Genomic DNA, 16,880 nt, shown 5'->3' with positions numbered 1-16,880 from the left:
ATATTTGGATGGAGTTTTAGTTGTATTAGTTAACCTCTATTATTTGCATAATTTTTTTAATAAAGGTTACGGAGTACTATATAAGACTTAATAACATACATGGTCTTTATTTTTCCAACTATATAAACTCCAGTCCTTTGAAGCATATATATAGAGTTAGTTTCTAATCTAGACACCATAGTTAAATGGTTATCTAGGTAATAGCCAATCAAAAACTATAGTTCTTAGACTAGAATACTAGTAATACACATTTTCGGACGAAAACCCGAACCTAATATCTAACAAACAGCAACAACATGCCGTCTAATCTTAACTTTTCTGGCCAATTTATATACTCGTAAATTATTACTCAAGAATAAAGTACCACTCTACCAAGATATTCACGTCAAAACGTCACCTTTTAAAAAAAAAAAAATTCTAAGACGATATACAGAGTAATTTTTTCTTTATTAGTGTGTCTTATACTCTTATACCATTACCGAAACCATTCTCTATCAGATTATATGGATATTATAATTGAAATTTATATATAAACTATGTACGTTCTAGCAAAGAGTTTTATTGAAATATATTATATTATATCATATATTATATGTTATATAATGATTATAAATTATACAGTAACTATTAACATTAACTAATTCCTTATTGTTATTACAGTAATTTTTAAGCTTTTTCAACCAAGATATAAAGTAAATAAGGACTAAAATTAATTAAGTTAAATGTGTTTTGATCGGAATATTAATTTTGAAAAAGTTATCTCCAACCAATAACATTATTGAACACACGTTACAAATTATCTTAAAAGCTAACTAAAGATGATCAAAAGTAAAAGTGATTGATACCTTTAAATAAATCTCTATATATCTTAATCATCTACTACGGAGTATATTAGTTATCAATACCTTATATTTTATAGGGAATTATTAATAATGATAATCATCAATAACAAATGATGCTAGCATATGGTCTTGACCACATGTTGTACGTGGATTTGCACATGCCAACCAATTATTATCACTTTGCAAAGTTGTGGAACCCAACGGTTAACCAAAAATCAACACAATCCCGTAATTTTCGTTACTTTAGTATCATATCATTTTTCAAATTAGTTTCAATAATAATCTACACTAGTATGATGGTGCTAGCAATGGACCCTACCAAGTTCTAATCAGAAAAATAAAAATTGCATTATAGAGTGAGAAAAATAATTGAGGCCTACTACAAATATGTATTCATATTATATATATATAGACACACATATGTATGTAAAAGGAGAGGATAGTAGATACTCTCACACACAAAACACTTACGTCCTGTTTCTATTTTTATTTCTTAGTTCATTTAGTAAAATTATATCGTAAACAAGTATTGCACAGGAATTTCTAATTCAAGTTTCAACCATTTGAAGATCATGGAAATGCAAATACAGTCAAATCGCTTAATGTACAAATTATAATGCAAAAGGTACAAGCCTAACAAAGCACAAGACTGTCGGCAGTAACATGTAAGCGAAAAAGACAAGTTACTGAATATATAATTATTTTGATTTTAAATATATAACAATTATTGTGGATATCTTGTTTTGAAAAAATTTTTATAGTCGAAGGCTTTTTCTTTGACTTCGAAGGTAGTTACAAACTAGTATGGAGTAATAATTTAACAAATCGCAAGAACACTACATACAATTAATATTCCAGGTACGGATTCTTGCTTCAATCTTATATTCTTTTGATTCGTATATAAAATGATTTTCTTATTAATTAATTAAGTCAAATGTAAATTAAATGAAGTCAACAACCTTTTGGAATACCTGATGAGTATAACTCAGTAGTGGAATAACACAAGCTGATAAATTCTTGATCAGAAGACACATCAGAGTTTTCAAGATCTTCCGGCAGTTTCAATTATGGAGGATGGTGACCGACGAGAGCTCTTCGTGCTGATAACGTGTTATAATTTTAATACTTTATATGGCATATATTTTACTAATTATGAAAGAAGATACTAATACGAAGGAAGAAAGAAGAGATTAAATTCTTATTCAAGAATGGTGTGTTTATCTTGTACATATTGATGCATATTTATACTACAAATAGTGTTACATATTTGACTTTTGTGAATTATATAAAATTGTTAGCCACCATTTCTTGACTTCTACTTCAATAATTGATGTATTATAACAAATTGCATGTTTTATTCATGATATATTATTGTATTAAATTTCAAATGAAGGCCCCTTCTGTATATTATTCCAATAGGTCAAGAATGTAGGACAACATATGTGATGTAACCTGGCACACCATGTCATCATTCTATGATGACGTGTCAATCTTTGTCTGGTTTAAAGGATTTGATCAATCACTTTCCTATCTCCCAAGTCACAATGATTGTTAGAAACCGGGGCGCCCGAAGGATTTGTCATTCTATTATTTTCGGACTTTTGTAATTATCCATGCATAGTGACACTTATAATATAACGGAGTATTATATATATATATACGTGGTGTAGTGTGAGAAGATGGAGAAAGAGTAACGATTTGATATTCCTAGGCAATAATTGTACAGTATATTCCATAAAAGAACTATTAATTTAATTTTATTCACTCCCATAAGTTATGGGCAATCTTAACAGGGGATTTAGCCCCCTACAACTCATCAATCACCATTCACTTTTTTCAAATACGGTCTTGATTATGTAACGGACCCAAATATTAATTATGTGTTGAAATATAAACCATTCAAAGATAAAGATGAAAATCAGAGAATGTGAACCTTCTGACGTTTGTTCTAAAATTTTAGATTAACTAGTACATACGATGAATATTATTACCATATGACCATATCAATTTCAAATAAAATAGTTTTGTTCTTCAATGTTTAAAACCAGTGGAGCGCGGTTTTGGAAATGTGTAGTGTCGGGGGGAAAGATATACTACAATACCTTTAAAAAAATTAGAGAGTTAAGCCGTTTTTTCAATGACTTAATTTCATCTACTTTCAAAATAGTAAAAAGTCACTCCAACTCGTAGGTTACAAGTGACGATGTCACTCTACTTTCTTGCACCTTATTAAATCATTAGAGTGCGCCAAAGCGAAACACTATAATCAAATTTCATATCTACCAACTCAGGTTTTAACGAGCCTTTCAAGATGGCATGCTAAACCTCATCTCTAAAACCTAAACGCAACCAAAACGTGTGTAGCTTAATTAAGACCCTCTCTTCGCGTATTTGATGGAAGAAGACGGAGGAAGGAATTTCTTAATAGAACGTGCTATGCTTTTTATGACATTATTATTATATGCATTGTTAGACAACATGAAAGAAGTCGTTGTGTAAAAAATGGTCGATGTTTGAACTATTAACCCTTATATACTAATACCTCCCCAATTCATGTCATTTCATTTATATGTCGTGTCATCAGAATTATAAGCACATTAATACTAAATTTAGCAATTAAAGCCAAACGTTTATGTTAGTTTAGTAGTTTCTATGTGTTTTGGTAATCAACCTACCCTAGGTTCGATTCTCACTATTTATTTTATTTCTTCTTCTTTTTTGTATTCTTTTATTTACATAATGTTTTTCCTTTTCATCATTTAACCTTTTGTTATATTAAATGGCAATGTTTGGTTATATATATTTTTAAACAATTTGCCTTTTTTTCTAAAGATAGTTACTTTAAACTTTTCTAATTTTCATTTAATAAATATACAAATTTTCGAGACCCGTGTTATAATTATAACTACCGTAAACTTATTAAATGTATATTGCGGAACCATTTTTTGCTGCAAATGATTTAGCGGAACGATGCATTGCTGCAAACTTTTTTTAACAACAATATGCAAGTCACCTCTATTACCGAAACAATGTTTATTAAGCTATCAAACAAATATTTCCCGCAACAACGCGTGCTCATTCTTTTACTAGTTGTATACATAATAATAAAGAGAAAAAGGCTTATATTTTATTAAATTATTAAATTGAAATATTAAATTAAAATTACAACTAATTTCAATCACAAGACAGGAATTGTATCAATTTCGATTGATGACAACCCAAAAGCAAATTTTATAAGAGGATAAGGAAAAGATGGATTCCATTGGTTTCTAAAGCAAGATCCCGCGAGTTGTATATTCTTGAAGGTTGTCTCCACCCCGTAGGAAATGAGCATGTGGTTGGTTTAGCTTAAACTTTCAACTATGGAATTATAAGGTAGGGCAAAAATTACAGAGGCTGTCTTTATGGTTTATCCAAATTATTAGACGAGTCTCTTAAAATTTTATGTTGACTTATGTCAGGTTGGTTGCTTGCCTGCAAGGCCCTAACAAAAAGGTCCTATTGTCATTCCTAAACAAAAACGCTCCAAACTGTATAAGGAGCCTTGTAGCTCTTTTTTCTCACAACTTACTTTAGTCGGGTTTGATTATTCTCTCACCCAATCCTTATTGTGATTTGCGATGTTACGCAGAATGTCACTCGGTGTAACACAACTTAGTTGTCACATTTAAGGATTATCAATATAAATTTTTTCAAGCATTAAATTTATTTATTTATTTTTAGCAAAAATTACTTATAACATTAGAACAATCGAAAAACTCCATCCAAAAGATGAAAGCCCCAATTACAACACACAAAGGAAAACGTCCAGCTCAATAAATACATGACAAACTAACGGGAGCTCACAACCTAAGTACCTAACCTAGCATTAAAAGTTTTACGCTTAAAGGAAAAATGTTCTTGGTGGATGCACGAGTTGGGACCGCCAGAATGAAAATATAGGATGAGCTTAAAGGAGTTCCAATCCATCGAGTCGTGCTACTTCCTTTCCACAACAGTGTTGGTAATTGCTCGAACAGACCTGATTAAGTATATGATGACCAGACCAGTGTTTGAAGGGGTGAACTGGGATTTGGATCCTAGGGCTGTCCGAGTTCATATTTCAGTACGTTTCTATTAAGGTAGTCAAAGGACAAGCATTTGCAGACTCCTTGGCAAAGTGGCAGGAACATACATTGATTTTCTGAGCATTCATAATTTTCCATCAGTGCTTAAATCATGTCAGATCGACTTGAAATTTTGCACGATAGTAGCCGATGGTGAAATTGCTAACATATCTTTTCATGCTTTCGTATGCAATATGTATGCTCAGATGCATATGTATGCACGTATGTTGATATCGCTCCATTTATACATGTTTTATCTTGCGATATCTCTCTCACTTTGTTCGGTTTTTGACGATCTTGGAGCCTATTTTGTGTGCTATTGAGCTAAATGGTAATTTGAGGGCTAAAGACTTGATTTGGTGTAAAATTGACCAAATCTTGGGCAAAATTGGCTAAGGAATTGGAAAGTACAGAATCAGCTCAAAAAGCGCCGCTCCTCAACTAAGAGTGTCGCTCCTGTGGAGCAAAAGCGCCACACCAACTGCAAAAGCGACGTTCTTATGCACATTTTAGCTCCATTTTTCATCGGTGAGCAAAAGCGCCGTTCCTAATGCCAGAAGCGCCGCTCCTATTCAGCCAAAAGCGTCCCTCCTACAACAAAGCGCCGCCCCTGATTTGAGCAAAAAGCGGCGTTCCTGATCAAAAGCGCCACTCTTCTTTAAAGCCAAAAGCGCCGCTCCTGAGTCAAAAGCGGCACTCCTGTCGCAGTTTCAGCCCAGATTTTCAGCACTATAAAAGGAACGAGATTAGGTCATTTCTCATATGCATCTTTAGAGAGCAGTTGTCTTAGGTCCGAATTTCACATATGCATCTTTTGAGTAGCTCTCTTAGTGATTTGAGAAGTGAATCAATGTGTGCTTCAACACCTTAGGTGATCTAGACAACTAGCTTAGGATTTGCAAGTGATTGTGTTCTTGATCTAGGTTGGTTTTCAATTGGCCTTTAGTCAACATAGTAATGCCGATTATCTTAAGTGATTTTGATAGTTGGGGGTTTTAAGTGATTTTAACCCAAGCTCAATCTCAATGACCAAATCATGCTTAACTCGATCCAAGAATACAATGCTTATGTGAATTCGCGGAGTGTTATTTGATTTGAGGTTTAGTAGTGATGCTAAACGTTTAGTAGTTCAACAACGAATGAGATAGCAAAATAGGCAAAATGGGCAAGCCAAGCATAGAGAGGATTAGATAAGTGAACACTTCTTGGTTAATTTGATTTAAGTCTTAATACTTCGTTACTTGTTTCTTGCTACTAGTTTGCTTGTTAAGTTTAAGTTTGTTAATTGTGCAAGTTTTAGTTGTTAGTTAATATCAATCAAAACCCCCCAATCAAACAAACTCTAGGACAATCGATAGTTGCAAATATTCGACTTACACCACTCTCTTGGGACGAACTTGATAAGAATACTTACATTAAAGTGCTATAATAACCGGGTTCTAAGTGCTCGTTAGTTGTGTATGATTATTTGTAGTGTTTGAATCATATATAAATTTAGAGGGTAAAAGATGTATATGTACAACACCATCATCAACTTTCTTGGCGCCGATGCCGGGAAGCGGTTAGCTTAGTTGGGTATTTGGTTTAAACTTTTGATTGTTCGATCCTTTCGTAGGGGTGATATAAGATCTAATTGTATAAAGAAGCAAAAGTCACAGAAAATACGCCCCTTTTTCTATATTCCTGATTATTGATCAAGGTCTCTATCAACAAGATAAAACAGGAAATTCTTAATTTCGTAAAATTTGCGAAAGTTACTTTTCATGTTTTTAAATATTATTTTTGTTTGGAAAACCGTTTGTGTTTGTGTTGTGATTGAAGGATAGGTGCCTTTGGTGTATGAAAACAAAGTCTCACAAGGATCAAGAGTTCAGACATCCATTCTCCAATCCGGAAAAACACGTGGATGGGGTTTATAATCGAAGAGAAGAAAGGGTATTAAGGTAAAAATTTGAATCTTTGCCATTTTGTTTAGAAGACATGGATCCTAACGATCAATCGATTCTCAATGAAGAGGGTAATCCAATCAACCATGGTCCACCGGTTAATCAAGAGTTATTGAATGATCTGAACGACGCGCCGATGTGGAATGCTAGATTAGTTGCACCAACAATGATAGCACCGGCTATTACAAAGCCACCAATCGAAGCAGAAAATTGGAAGATTGAGGGTAACTTTTTCACGTTGATAAAAGATACATACTTTCAAGGGATGATAGGCGAGAATCCGTTCGAACACATCGAACACTTTAATGATCTTTGTGATATCTACAAATACAAATATGTCACCGATGACGCTTTTAAGCTAAGGGCATTCCCTTTTACACTTCAAGGGGAAGCGAAGATTTGGTTAAGGAGCTTACCATCCGATTCCATAAGAACTTTTCAAGATTTGACCAATGAGTTTATCAATCACTTTTTTCCACCGTCAAAAGTAGAACGACTTCGAATGGAGATTAATGGGTTCACCCAACGGGGTGATGAATCTTTGTATGATGCGTGGGTACGATTCAAGAAAATGTTAAGAGCTTGCCACCGCACGGTTTGACGAAAAAGGAGTACATCAACACATTTTACCGGGGTTGCAATGATTTAACGAAGCAATATCTTGATTCTTCATCCGGTGGGGCATTTATGTATAAATCACCAAATGCGGCTGAAATCTTATTGGAAGACATCTCGGTTAACACATACGAATGGGCACCTTCACCGCGAGATTTGACAAGGAAAAGTGTAGCACAAATTGAGAGTGATAATGGGCAAGTGATGCTTGCAAGCTTGAACAATCAATTTCAAACGTATGGGAAAGAGTTGAAAAAGATTCAACAAACGATAGTCGCAATGAAAGTGGGTTGTCAACGATGCGAGAGTTCACATCTCACAAAGAATTGTCCTCAAATTACTCAATGCAATCATATTGATCTAGATGACATTCCCATAAATTTGGATGCTCATGTGAACTACGTGAGTAATGAAAACTATCAACGGGGAGGAACATCGAACCAAGGCTACTACAATCCTAATAAAAAACAAGTGTCATTCAACAACCAAACCAATATACCACCCGGATTCACAAACAAAAACTGCAACCAAGGTTACAACAACAACTATCACCAAAACTGAAACAACAACTTTCAATATCAAAACCAACAACCTTACAACCATCAACCTTATAGCAACCAAGCCAATTCGCATTATCAAAACAACCAAGGTTATAGTCAACCACAAAATAACCAAGGTTACAATCAACAACCTCAACAAAACATTCAACAATCCCAACTTTCAAAAAGTTTAGAAGAACTCATGCAAAACTACATCAAGAAGGTAGAATTAACCGAAGCTTTCCAAACAAAAGAGAATGAACTTTTGAAGCAACAAATACGAAACCAACAAGCCTCATTCCAAAACCTTGAGAGCACTGTGGGAGACTTTCAAATCAAGTTACCGAAAGAGCACAAGGAACTTTACCTTCAAACACTCAAGTTAACCCAAACAACAACTACATCAGCAACAAAAACCAAAACAACAATAACACGAGAGTTATTCCTATTGAGAGCAACGCTACCAATCCAACCTACAATCAAGCGAGTTCATCAAATTCAAACAATACTTATGCTCAAGTGAACTCAATTGATTTAACCGAAGAGGATCAAACCGAATATCCTCAAGTTTTCACGTTCGACGTTGAAGGGGACAAATTTGATCTCGATGAAGCATTGGAAGTTGATAAGATAGATTATGGGGTATTCAAGTTTTCGGAGGATTCGAACGATGCAATGTTTATTCCATATCAAGTTAAAAGGGTAATGTCCATGGAGGCTATCGAGTCGACATGCAAGGAACAAAAGGGTGAATTTGAACAAATTAAATTTGGAAAGGTTGAGAAAGAGAAAAAAGTCGAAACTTTATTGAATACAAAGGAGCAAAAGAACGAGGTCGAGGTTCCTGCTACATCAACCTTGGAGAAAAACAAGACACCAGTCTTACATCATCAACCATTACCTCCTACACATCTAAATGATGTGGATTGTAAGTCAACTTTAACCTATAATGAGAACATTTATGTTAAGCTCCCCTTGGCGGAGGTGCTTGAGAATACGCCCAACTATGGGAAATTTTTGAAGACACTCATGGCCAAAAAGGGAGATGTTGAGCTAGCATCCACCGCTTTCTTGAAAAAAGAGTGTGATGGAATTTTAAAGAAATGTAACCTACCACCAAAAATGGGTGATCCCGGACCTTTCCTTATCACATGTAATGTGACGGGTCGGAGATGCTTACATCTTTAGTCGACTCGGGGGCAAGTATCAACTTCATGCCCTACTCCGTTTACAAAAGGTTAGGCCTAGGTGACCTTTCGCCCACTACAATTGGAGTGAAATTAATTGATCAATCAATTAGCTCTAGTGTGGGAATTGCCGAGGACTTAATTGTTAAGGTGGGTGTAACAAACCGTCCTTATCCACCTGGACGAAGTCATCAACATTTGGTCCCATTGCGATGATCGACTCCAAGTAATGTCCTTAAAATGAGCAAATGCACAGCGGAAGACTTAATTCGTACCTGAGAATAAACATGCTTTAAAGTGTCAACCAAAAGGTTGGTGAGTTCATAGGTTTATCATAACAATCTTTTTAATATATATTAATAGACCACAAGATTTCATAATCATAAACATAATACACTCGCAAGTGTATGTAAAGCATTCTATAAGTTGTAGGCACCCGGTAACAAGCCTTAACGTTCATGTTTTACCCTCTGAAGTACACCAGATCAGGTGTGTTTAAAATAACCTCGAAGTACTAAAGCATCCCATAGTCAGGATGGGGTTTGTCAGGCCCAATAGATCTATCTTTAGGATTCGCGCCTACCGTACATAGACAAGTAGTTTAATGTTACCAAGCTAAGGGTATATTTCTGGTTTAAACCCACATAGAATTAGTTTTAGTACTTGTGTCTATTTCGTAAAACATTTATAAAAACAGCGCATGTATTCTCAGTCCCAAAAATATATATAAAAGGGAGCAAATGAAACTCACCATACTGTATTTTGTAGTAAAAATACATATGACGTCATTTAGCAAGTGTAGGTTTGACCTCGAATTCACAAACCTATATTAGTTGCATATATATTAACACATATTCCATTTAATCAACTAAGTTTACTTATGTTTCATAATTTATTACAATTAGTATCTTTAAATATAATTATACTTATAATAAATATATGATATATAGTTTAATTAAAGTTTTATCAATATAATTGGTAATATATTAGTTAAAAAAACATATTAGTATGTAGTATTAGTTGTTTTGTAATATATTTTTATATAGATAACATTTGTTTGCTAAAAATAATAATTATAATAATACTAAAAATAATAATAGTAATAATAAAAATGATAAAAAAATAATAATACTAATAATGATAAATAAAATGATAGTTTTTAATAAAAATGATAACTTTATTAGTAATGAAAATTTTAATAAAAAATGTTATCTTTAATAATAAATGATAATTTTAATAATAATAATAATAATAATAATAATAATAATAATAATAATAATAATAATAATAATAATAATAATAATAATAATAAAAGATTTGATTATAGTTTATACCCTTGAGAGAATGAACGAGAGATCGATTGATCGAGTGTGGTCATGGCTTCAGCTCGATAACGGACAAACACAAAAACCGAGCAACAGTAACCGAAATGGATAGTTTTGATCTTGTACATATTGGTTAATCTTAATAATAGGCTAAGCCCAAGTAAAGCCCGAATGGAAATGGCCCAAGTTGCCTCAAAAGTCCAAAATACGGTCTGATCCAACAGAAATTCTTCGTGGGCTTCGAAGGTTGGGCTTAGTTTACTTAATGGATTGATCACAATTGAAAAGTTTTAAAAATCCAATAACAAAAAAAAAAATGCTGTAAATAATACTCCGTAACCGATGGTATTGTAGGGTTTCGGTTTCATCATCAATACATCATCAAAATTATTATCATCATCATACATCTTCACATCGATCGTATCATTATCTCCCTTATATCATCATCGTTCCTATCATCACAGTCACCATCATTAATTTATCTAGTCGTTACTATAGCAACAGAAGATATATAAACGGGTTGTTGTGGTGTTCGAAAGAAATACGGGAAAACAGTTGCAGTAATTGAAACTCGTCATCAAGAATCTTCTTCTTCATTCATCACGTGACATCATCACCATTCCAGTTTCGTCATCACTGTTAATCATGATTGTATCTACTATTCATCATCTTCCCTATCGAGTATCATTATTATCGTGATACATCATTATACCAATAGCTTTTGTTCCGGTTGTGATTTAACAGAAAACAGACAACACAGGTAGCGGTATTTGGTTTGGTGATTGAAGGGTAATAGTTAGAACCGTAGAACATTGTTCAAGATGGTGGTCTTGTGTGTTTTAAATGAGAAACAGGAGAAAAAGAAAAAAAAATAAGCTGTAGCAGTTCACGGTTCAACAAAAAGAAAGTGAGAAGAGAGATAGAAGAGAGAAAGAAGGGAGGTGGTGTTTAATGGTGGTGCGTGGCTGTTTTGGGTGGTTGATCCTGGCGGTTTAAACAGAAAAATGGCTGCAGCAGGAGCAGTTCGAAAGGAATGAAGAAGAGAAAGAAAAATATAAATTATGCTGTAGTAGTGATGTAACTCGAACTGAACATAAACTGAATGTTAGGTGATGGTTTATAGGGTTTGATCGAATGAAACATAAGAGTCAAATAGTAGTAGTAGCAATTCTCCACAGAAACCGAAAGTAGAATAGTAGTAGTAATATAAAGGGGTGGTGGTGGTGTTTTCCGGCTGTAAAACAGGCAGCAACAGTAATGGTGATTGATCGTGGTTGTTCCCAGTGATCGATTGGTCTAGGTGGTTTCATTTTGAGCTTACGAGGAAACCAATGACAGCTTGTTTTGTTTGAGGATTGGCAATTGATCACAATATCAACCCAATGTGCAGTGATGGAAGAGCAAAGTATAGAATGTTAATTATGATGAGTGGGTTATGATCAAACATGCATCTTACTCATATATTTATATATATTAAAAGAGATAAAAGGAGTACAATATATTAATATAACACAGTAACATGATTAACATTATATGGTTTCTAATCTAATCGTACAAAACAAATAGCAACCTACTACCTACTACTTGGAAGTTAGCCATCGACATCTTTTAATATTTAAATAATTATAATAATAATAATAATTTAAGATAAAATGTGTATCATGAATCAAATATAGTTAAGCCGTCGTTTACTATTTCATTTACGGACTGAAATTCGTACCCCGTTGTTAAATCAGTGGCAGATAAAAAGTACACAGATAAATTCCAAATTTTTGTGATAATTATATTTATTTATTTCAGTCATTATAGTAACAAATTCAATCATTAATTATTAAACAAAATTTTTACTCACTGTCCTCTCCCGATCCCAGGTAAAATATAAAAAAAGTTTTAAAATTCAACAAATAGTTACTAAATATATCTTTAATAAGCCTAAAATTTATAAATCTCATTTTCAGATCACCGTTTATTTTAAAATTATATAAGTTCCTTTTTAACTTGTTTAATATCAATCGGAACATCAAACGAGTATTGTAATTATTTAATATTTATTTTTAATATACTTTATATATAGAGAGATTCAGGTTTTATTATATAATTAAATACATTAAATATATGTTTTCAAATAAATAAAGTTAATATTTAATCTTATATATTTACAATTAATATTCATGTACATACATATATACATACTTAAATATATATGAATCTATTTACAATTAGTTGTTAGTGAATCGTTGGGAACCGTCGAAGGTCAATTGAATATATAAACATAGTTTCAAAAAATTTTGAGACTCAACCTAACAGACTTTGCTTATCGTGTTGAAATTACACTATCGTATCGAGAATTTGATTTAAAATTAGTCGAAATTTTTCGGGTCGTGACAGTACCTACCCGTTAAATAAATTTCGTCCCGAAATTTGAATGCGATCGTCATGGCTAACAATAAAAATGTTTTCATGACGAATATGAGTTGATAAATAGAGTTTTATCATTATTGAGTGATATAGATAAAACGATTCAATTATGTGGAGCGTACGAATGAAGCTGTCACAAAAGATTGAGATAGAGATTTAACTTTTTGACGTAGTCACGGTGGATTTCCGAAATTCAAGGAATTGAAGGAAATCTTCTAATCAGAGAGAAATGTAATAGCACGATTTATTAGCAGACTGTTGGAATTACGGAAGAACAAAAATATCAAGGAAATATTTTCGTGATATGCTTAGAGATTAAGTAGAATGAAAGAGTCGTGTGACATGGCACATGATGGGGGTAAGGTCTGTGTATCATCATCACATTTCATTAGAAACTCAACAAGACTTACTGTAATATAATCACGTTGGCCAAACGTCATTATATTATACTAACTCATGCTTCAATTCCCAACACTTCTCCACTATTCATTCATAGTTTATTCTTAGATTTTACAGAAATTTTTAATATATTGGAATACAGAAAACACGAAGAGGTTGATAATTTCGGACAAGAATATTTATGAAAATATCCTCAGAAATATCGAAGATATTTATGATGATATTTTGGAATTTTTAAGTTCGAAGGTTGATGAAGAAAGATTTTCCGCTAGATTTTAATCATGAGTATGGAGCAAGATATTCGTTGAAGGTTTCATCGGATCCAGAATTACCTGGATTCTTTGAATATAGGGCTTTGTCCTTGTATTTGTCCATGGTCTCCTTTCATGGTTAGCTCAATCCATTTTTCAGTACCAAATTTTCTATCGATCGTTCCCAACACTCCATTCTTTATCATCAAACTCTTGACCGTTTAGACCATCTACAATTTTTCTGTTTCCGCTGCATTTAATGCAGCCATATCTGAATCGTCGGTTATCAATCCGATGTGGTTTCAGGAGAAATGTGTTTTTAGATGATTAAACGCTGATGGTAATATGGTGGAATATGAAAGGTTATCTGGTAACAATAAATGAGTACGCAGATATATCAAGATTTTGATAAGGTTGTTTCGAACGAAAAGTCAAAGTTGACTTGCTGGAGCTGTGACAAAACTGACTAATTTGGAGAAGAACTGCAAAATTATTTTGGGTAATAATAACACTAAAGGAATTAGCACAGCTACGTGTTAAACGTTTACTCGGTTTTCGAGAGTTTTTCAGGTGCATAACTATATGCATAAAGTTTTCCTTCCGTAGATGAGGTACGGTTGATTCATCCCCTCGATTGAGGCATTTTCAAGAATTATGAAAGGTTTGAATGCAGATTGGAATCGTCAAGATAAAATGAGGTTTAAGATGAAATCAAGTGGCAAACTTGAAGAATTATTTAGTTTCATATATTATAATCAATATTTTAATTCATTTTAATTGTCCAATGTTATTAGTCCACAGTCGATAGTCCAAAGTTGACAGTCCAATAATTCATATATAGTTTAATATATAATATTCGAATTAATTAATACGTATCGTGACCCGTGTACATGTCTCAGACTCGATCACAACTCAAAGTATATATATTATTTGAGAATCAACCTCAACCCTGTATAGAGAACTCGATCATTACTGTATATAGAGTGTCTATGGTGATTACAAATAATATATATAGATGCGTCGATATGATATGTCAAAACCTTGTATACGTGTCCCGATATTTAAAGTGCGTAAAATAAATAACAGAAATTAAATAACGATAAATAAAGTTGCGAGAATGTAAATTGCGATAATTAAATTGCGATAAATAAAATGTAATCAGTTAGCTAGGAACAGTTAGCTGGAACAGTTAGCGTGGATTCTTAATAAAATTTCTCATAGTTAATTTGTTTGTTTCTAACAAATTTTATTTTGTCCAATGTTTTCTTCATTATGCCACTTGTTGGATTATGAGAAATCAAAATTCAAATATGAAATTGGATAAATATGGTTATTTTATGGTGAACGGATACGTGTATCGGTGGATGTAAATAGGATAGTAAATGACTGTTGAATCAGATTCGAAGAATATACAGTGTAACTTATTAATGTGAAATCTAAATATTTCTAGGGTATTACCTACCCGTTAAAATATTTTCACCATTAACAGTTTGTACTAAAGAATTTTTAATTACAATCTTTATGAAAATATACTTACATATATATTCTCTTCAGATGTAATCATGGATTTAATGAGTTAATATAATATTAATCTCATTTGATTTTCGGTTTGAGCTAGAATAAATAATCTCTAAAACTTTTAGAAATCACATATTCTTCGTAGAATATTAATGAAGTTATGGATCAATACTTCATCAATTGTTGTTGTTGGTACTCCTTGGTATCTATGGTGCGTATGATGTTGCTATTCGTGGGACAGATTGTGAATTTGAGGTGTGAGATGCGGATGTTGCTGTTACTGGATGGTGGTAGTACTGTTGATGTTACTGATGGTGGTACTGTTTATGCTGCTGGTGCTGCTGCTAGTGTTTGTAACCTTTGCACCATATTCTCCAAAGCCACTACCCGAGCGCGAAGCTCGTTGACTTCTTCTATTACACCAGGATGATTGTCGGTTCGGACGAGCGGATAAATATGATCTAGAATTTGGTATAGTATATAATCGTGACGAGATACTCTGGAAATGAGAGAGAAAATGGTGTTTCGGACAGGTTCACCGGTAAGTGCTTCAGTTTCTTCGCCAAGAGGGCAATGTGGTGGATGAAAAGGATCACCTTCTTCTTGTCTCCAATGATTAAGGAGGCTACGAACCCAGCCCCAATTCATCCAGAATAGATGATGGCTAATCGGTGGATCCATTCCGGATACACTGCTTTCGGAGTTCGAGTGAAAATCCATATCGGAATAGTTATCGGAAACCAACGAACTTGAACTGGTTGCGGAATTTATCTTGCACGGTTAGGTAAAGGATTTTATGAAATGATTTTCGGGTATCGGATGATATTCTAGTTACATAGAATATCTATGTATAGTACAGATGATCCCGTATATTACGGAGGAAATTAAGGAAACGTGTCAGATAAAGTCTACAGTAACAGATACGCTAAGATCTGAATTTTGTCTCTGCACTATTCATGCAATCAATGCAATAAGAAGTGTCTAGACTGAGAATGATAAGCAGGTAATTTCCTAAGGATGATAAGTAGATGATTTTTGACACGAAATGATAAGCAAAACTTGTGACATGCAGACACGGTCGAAGTCCAGACCCACTAATGCATCTAAACAACTATTGGTTAGACACACTAATGCAACACCTGGTTCGCTAAGACCACCGCTCTGATACCACCTGTAACAACCCGTCCTTATCCACCTGGACGAAGTCATCAACATTTGGTCCCATTGCGATGATCGACTCCAAGTAATGTCCTTAAAATGAGCAAATGCACAGCGGAAGACTTAATTCGTACTTGAGAATAAACATGCTTTAAAGTGTCAACCAAAAGGTTGGTGAGTTCATAGGTTTATCATAACAATATTTTTAATGTATATTAATAGACCACAAGATTTCATAATCATAAACATAATACACTCGCAAGTGTATGTAAAGCATTCTATAAGTTGTAGGCACCCGGTAACAAGCCTTAACGTTCATGTTTTACCCTCTGAAGTACACCAGATCAGGTGTGTTTAAAATAACCTCGAAGTACTAAAGCATCCCATAGTCAGGATGGGGTTTGTCAGGCCCAATAGATCTATCTTTAGGATTCGCGCCTACCGTACATAGACAAGTAGTTTAATGTTACCAAGCTAAGGGTATATTTCTGGTTTAAACCCACATAGAATTAGTTTTAGTACTTGTGCCTATTTCGTAAAACATTTATAAAAACAGCGCATGTATTCTCAGTCCCA

At 33.5% G+C, this 16,880-nt stretch overlaps 1 long non-coding RNA gene across 1 annotated transcript; it reads left to right on the top strand.

The window, feature by feature from the left end:
• Nucleotides 1-1,293: 1,293 nt before the first annotated feature.
• Nucleotides 1,294-2,002, top strand: LOC139899237 (uncharacterized). The gene is made up of 3 exons (XR_011777385.1): nt 1,294-1,507; nt 1,604-1,700; nt 1,794-2,002. It is a non-coding gene; the product is annotated as an uncharacterized lncRNA (long non-coding RNA).
• Nucleotides 2,003-16,880: the final 14,878 nt, after the last annotated feature.

The sequence above is a fragment of the Rutidosis leptorrhynchoides genome, chromosome 3, assembly GCF_046630445.1.
Source record: "Rutidosis leptorrhynchoides isolate AG116_Rl617_1_P2 chromosome 3, CSIRO_AGI_Rlap_v1, whole genome shotgun sequence".
Taxonomy (NCBI): Eukaryota; Viridiplantae; Streptophyta; class Magnoliopsida; order Asterales; family Asteraceae; genus Rutidosis; species Rutidosis leptorrhynchoides.
This window is presented reverse-complemented; position numbering and strand designations above follow the sequence as displayed.